At 36.5% G+C, this 6,397-nt stretch overlaps 1 long non-coding RNA gene across 1 annotated transcript; it reads right to left on the bottom strand.

Annotated features, from left to right (window-relative positions):
* Positions 1-2,214: 2,214 nt before the first annotated feature.
* Positions 2,215-4,629, bottom strand: LOC124213105 (uncharacterized). The gene is made up of 3 exons (XR_006881819.2): positions 4,417-4,629; positions 3,966-4,084; positions 2,215-2,335 (listed from the first exon to the last, which is right to left on the bottom strand). It is a non-coding gene; the product is annotated as an uncharacterized lncRNA (long non-coding RNA).
* Between the last annotated feature and the right edge of the window lie 1,768 nt (positions 4,630-6,397).

Below are 6,397 nucleotides of genomic sequence, written 5' to 3'. Positions count from 1 at the left end.
ATATGTACATGACGTGCATAAAAACATATTTCAACGTCAAAAAATTGTATTCCAGACTGCGTTAAATTATCTCGAAACATGTCGGAGCAGTGTCCACCATTTTCAAATCGGTTCTCGGTCTGTCGTACCGTTTTTCAAATGAACTTGATTACCTCCGAAACAGCTGTAGATAAAAATATAAAAATTCCAGAGTTCACTTGGTTATTAAACGGAATGCGGCCCTCTCGTTTGAGGTCACATCCGACCACTGTTTATTTGTTTTGGGGTAAATAATTTTGAGCAAACCGCGAATTGGGTTGATAAAAGAGTATAAAATTTCGTAGCGTAACAGGGAATGATTTCCTAGCCGCGTAGCCGGCAGTAATTCGACCCAAACTTGGTACACACGTTCTAATCAATGACTCTAGTGACACACGAGATTGAGTAAATACTGGGCTAAACCGCTCGTTACCGCCAGCAAAGGAGATCACACGCCGCAGATGATATAATTATCCTAAACGGCGTTGGTGACGCGCGAAAAGATTGGCGCGTCGTCGATTAAATGTCGATAATTGCGTATCGGTCCGTCTCGAATTCGCCTTTATACCTCTTGACCACGTACGAAATTACTTGACTATGGTGTCTTTGGTATCTTTTACGCGGACGGTGTGATGGTTGCCTGTCCCAGTGGATATATAAGTGGATTCCAGGCTGAATGGTATGCGTTTGAAACAAGGGATTATCCTTTTGGACTCAACGAGTTAATCAATGTGAGAAATATTTTTCGACTGGCTGAATGGAGTCACATAAACCTAATAAATTAGCCTCTGTTGGAATTTAGCTGTATTCGATAATAACCAGGTTCAGTTAAGAATCTTGGTTTGTTGAATTAGCTTTACTTGGGATTTCTGCACACATCAATGAGGTTTTCGTTGAATCAAAATGAACTTTTATCTAATACGATAGAAAATTACGCATCCAAAAACGCTGTTCACTATTGTTGACCTCAGAATTTCATTATGCATGGGACTCCGAAATGACAGTTTGGGACAGAATTCATATTCTTCCTTCAGAATTATAAAAGATTCATGCAATATTCATGTAGTATATAAACCATGTTATACGGGTGACAACCACAGAGAAGCATGTGACGTAAAAATAAAAGATGCCGTAGCTTTGATCCCTGAAATATCATGCCCACATTAAAAGAAAGCTTCCATTATTTATTGATAATTTTTCAACAAGCTGAAGTATGCAAATTATGCTGATGTAAATGCAAGCTATAAACAAATCTTATGCAAAATATCGATGTCACAACGGAAACAAAATTGTCGCTGAATTTACTACAATATCTGGAAAAATGGGGGACTGGTACAGATTACTGTTGAAGCTAGATAGGTCCTGCGGTACATTTATTGCGAGTTACTTGATCGACGGTACGATTTGTCACGGAGAAAAATTGCAGTTATTTCTGTAACGCGAATCTGCCAGCTCCCAAATTAGTTTATGCAACAATAATATCCGTCGATTGATTCATTTGCGGTCGTATAAATTATATGTGTAATAATGTGTATATTGTATGGAAATGAGGATGCGACCAAAAATAGTACAAAACTGTTCGATCAGTTTCAATAATTGTATGCATTAGTTTGTAAAAATTTCAGAGTATCAAAAAGTCCCGATTGGCATTATCTGTAAGGTGTATGATATTTTTCATATCAATTAAAATCAGTGTTGAAAAAAGAACCGAGGAGTTGTTGCCGTCAACAAATCCGTGCCACGCTTGGCATCTAATTTTCACCTCATACAGAGCATCGACTCTGTGCATGCCAGGACTGAAGGAACGTTAAAGTACTTACTCATAAAGTAACGAAGCGATATCGGTGATAAATCATTCAAGGTACGCATTTGGTAGCACGCATGGGTTAGATTCCAGACTTCCAGGACTGATGATACATCCTAGACGTGGTTGTACAATTCACTTCGGATCCCAAACTTCATAGGTTGATGAGGTTTTCGGTTGTCTTTTGTTGATCGTTTATCTTTGATTAGAATCTTTGGTGAATTTGCATGGAATAGCGAGAGATGGGAATCTTTTCCGATTACATGTCATTTAAGTTTATAAGACAAATATACTAATATAATACATCTATAAAGATATAACAAATGCATGCGGTCAAATCTGACTGTCAATATTGTATTATTTTGGTTGGACAGTCCACATGTCACTTCCAATTGACAGTTCGACAGATTGAGAGTTTTTACGTGTCTATCGCATCGGTTTTATTCATAGACTGAAATTCTATTCGGTCGAGTTGAACCTAGCCATTCCAACACTGCAACGGCCACTCTGAAGCTTAACGAAATAAACCCCAGTGAGAGGTGTTCAGATTGAGTATCTCAAGATTTTTTAGATGCCAGAGAAAAAGCAAAACAAAGATACAGAAATGTATACCCTTGCTCTTGTCTATGCTAACCTGTCATAACCTACGGAAGGATCAAATTATCTTGAAGGATCTGTTGGTTAGGTATATTAACCCGTAATGATCACACTTCAGTACAGTTTCAAACTGATTACACCGGTTCAATTTGACCCGGGGAATCTTGGAGCGATTACTGGGGCAGGACGACGTATTACATTGCCGTGAAAAAATTTACAGACACAATTTGAACATTGGAAAATATGTTCTCACTGAATGAATTGTAAAATACTGTCTTGTTAGTCTGAAATAAATTCATAACATTTTTTGCAAAAGAACGTGGATCCTCACTCTTGAATTTATAAGTTTTGCAATTTTAATATTACTTCGCAAAATTTCGATACGGTACTCGAAAGTTATATTAAATTTAAAAAAAAATCGTTTGATACAGTGTGTTTCAAAAAACATATTTATTTTGAAGGTTAATGATTTAGGATCTGAGCGGTAAAATAATTCAATACAACCCGAAGAGTTTATTTACTCATTTTGTTACTGATTATATCGAGATCCTCATCTTCCTCGTGAAGCGTGAACGAAGATTAATCGATATCTGAACAATCAATAAAGCACGATCAGCGATGAAAAAAATGGGTGCGTGTACTTATGTACGCGCGTGAGAAGTTATACTTCTTTGGCATCATTAAAAAACAATAAAACAAATAACGGATGTCTTACATTATATTTAAATAATCTATTAAATTTTTGTCACGAACTTTTTATTAAATGTTCTATTAAATTTATTTCTTTATTTTGTAAATATTAAAAAACCAATAATAAATATTCAACATTGATAATTTAATAATATTTAGTATTAATTATATTAAATAATGATATTTTAATTTATATCAATAAATAATACATACGGATAAATAACCTCAATTATATTGGAGCACTTGAAAAAGTATTTTAGCACAATTTTTTCACTAATATTCACAAATAGTAAATAATATTAATCCAAATATTCAATTTAAATCACTACTGAATATATTTTATTGCCACATATATAATTCGCACTTGTATGAAAATAAAACACGTGTTGTGACTGTAAAAACTAAAACCATGTGGATAAATATTATAAATAAATATGAAAACAGTGATCAGAGGCGACAGGCGTACCAACATTAGCTTTTTTTCGAGACTTAATGAATTCGGTTGAGTGGGCAACTTCATCCTGTTAATTTTGTGTTACAGTGATGCGCACGCATCTTGAAATTTCACTCTCATCAGTTTTTCATAACGCGCCTAAAGAAGTATAACTTCAAAAAATCGTTTTTAGAAAGTTAGGTTCAGCACGTGACATAATTTACATTATTTTAAATACATTTGACCAACAAATGGCAGCACAATAATTCAAATTTGAAAAAAGAGGGTCCGTGAACATTTTTTTGGCAAAATACAAAGCATTTTCTTTTTCTGGGGAAAGTGATAATTCCGATTCCCCATTATTTTGCATTGTACAAGGAGTATTTCTCGAGGTTTCAGATAGCGTTCAAATTTTATCCTTACTTCAATATAGGTATGGTCGGACTCTCAACTCCAACAACCGCCGTTTTCTTTTCGACGTTCCTCACCACAACGAAACCAGAACCCGCTGAACTTTCAACTTTCAGATCATGTTTCAAAATCTGAAACAATTACAATGAATTCTACGCAAAGCTAGAAATATTTTCAAGCCTTGCAGGAAGTATTATTTTCACTGGCTTGAAAAGGATTAATTATAAAAACACTACCGTTAATATTCAATTTGTCGTTCTGCATCTGCGTTCTAAAAAATCAGTGAAAAATTACGAATAACTTTAGATAACATTACCTTTCTAACGGTGTAGGTTGTATCCAAAAACATCATCAAATACCAATGCAACCCTACGTTGACTTCTACCGTCAAATATCGCATGTCATTCTTCGCATATAATTTTTTCTCTTAGGTCTATACAGACGATGTAATTCGAAGACACACCGATTTATTTTCGTCGATTCACGTTGGTAGTCCGGGGGTAAAAAAATCCACGGCAGTACCTCACCTCATATATGTTGGGTAAAAGTTTGAGCGTATGATAAATTTTCGGCGTCCAGAGAGATTTCAGAGACCACATATCAGTCGGGGTCTGTAGCTGGAATGTGAATTTGATAAATCTCTACATCGTGGGTAGCTCTTCAACGATTCGTTTCAAGCAAATTGAAACTTGAAGTAGAGAATGATATCGATTGAGGAAGGCTATAAGTCTGTCTCGCCCCCCCTCCCCCAACCGTGGAGACCCCCCTGACCTCAGAAATTTATTGAAAGCAAACTGCGAGCTCTCCTGAAAGGCGAGGCCATGTTCCACATCACATGCGCGAACCAATATGGGTAGTTTATAACAAGCTCATATACTCACCAATACTGCCCGCCTTTGCCTATGTATGTATATTGTATACCCACTTCAAACTTCCCGGCAGTCCGATCAACAGCCTCTGCATCATACTCTGCCCTTCTGTGATAGCTCAGAGTATCTGAATTACTTCAAGAAAACTCCTCCATTACTGTCTGTAGTATGCCCATGGCGTTGCAAGGGAAAGTAAATGTACGTATTCTCCTTGGGCCTCGCCAAAAAATTATCCTAAAAACATTGGGTTGATTCGAAATTCACACGAGTTTGTCGTTTCTCTTATTGTTTCCATATTTTGATATTGTAATACCGATAAAAAAAAAAACCCCTAGTTATGAAAAGTTCCGTCAATAGGCTTACACAATTATTACAGCAAATCACGGTTGGTTGATACAGAATGTTATCTCTGAATAACAATTGTAATCAGGAGTCAATGTCATATACCAAAGTATTCTTTCACGGAATTGCTGCATATTCAATACCAGTGTAAATTGCAACAGGCGTCAATTGTAAAACAGAATTGTTACTCCGACATCATGCGAGGATATTAGCGTCAATCCGTGTATCGATACATGTGACCATCTGTGCCGTTATTGCATCGATCAATATTTGGCAAAGTTGAACGAAGTCATTTCTATGCTGTGTCTGGTTCTTTTTTGTTTTTGGTTTTTTTTTCAGAGTGTAAAGTGTAAGTCTTATCCGAAATTGACCCGAACCATAATTGACTAAAAGTGATGTGGATTGGAATTTAAAGATTATAATAATTGCAGTAGCGGATTTAGGCCATAATTAACAACGTTGTGAATTGTAACACGTTAATCGGTGTCGATTTAAACGCTACTCGAAGTCAGTCAATTTTTTCATTCGCAAGACTTACACAATTCGGGTATTTTCAGGGTTCCATGAGTTTGTCAGCGAAACATTGTACAGCTGAAAGTGATCGAACAAAAAGCTCGTGAAACGAAGCGAGGCTGAAAAAGAGTACTTCCACTTCGAATACTAAAAAATCTCATCGCATTCATACCAATACACTACAACTTGTGCGGATTTGGCCAAGCAGTCGTTTCGTTGTTTATAACTTATGTTGAACCGTTCAGTGACTGCGTTCTGGCGAAACGTTAAATCACTTATTCGACATGACTTGACTGAAATGGTAATGACTCGGTAAGTCTGTTTTACCGATATTTGTTCCCCTTAGTAGTAGGCACCCCAACATACGACGTTGTTCACTTGGAAACACCTTGCACATAAACGAGATGTGTCGAGTGTTTCGTGTATGTGTACCTCCGTGATGCACTGTCAAGGTCGCAATGACTATACGCAAATCATGAAACCCGATTGACTAATACCAATTGCCACGCACTTGCAAGAATATTATAGCCAATAATCATTTGCATGTATTATATTTGCTTGCGCTGGTATATTCAAATCATTTGGGGCTGCTGGGTAGGATGTGTTAGCGATGTTGGGCGTCTAAGTTCAATTTGAATCGTTAGTATTTTCGATTTGGTAGTAATGTTAAACTATCCATACTTGAATATGTTCTTCAGCCCAGAACGTGTTCGATTCCAG

Source organism: Neodiprion pinetum, chromosome 2 (genome assembly GCF_021155775.2).
Source record: "Neodiprion pinetum isolate iyNeoPine1 chromosome 2, iyNeoPine1.2, whole genome shotgun sequence".
NCBI lineage: Eukaryota > Metazoa > Arthropoda > Insecta > Hymenoptera > Diprionidae > Neodiprion > Neodiprion pinetum.
The sequence above is the reverse complement of the archived record's forward strand: the minus strand, read 5'-3'. Positions and strand labels throughout refer to the sequence as shown.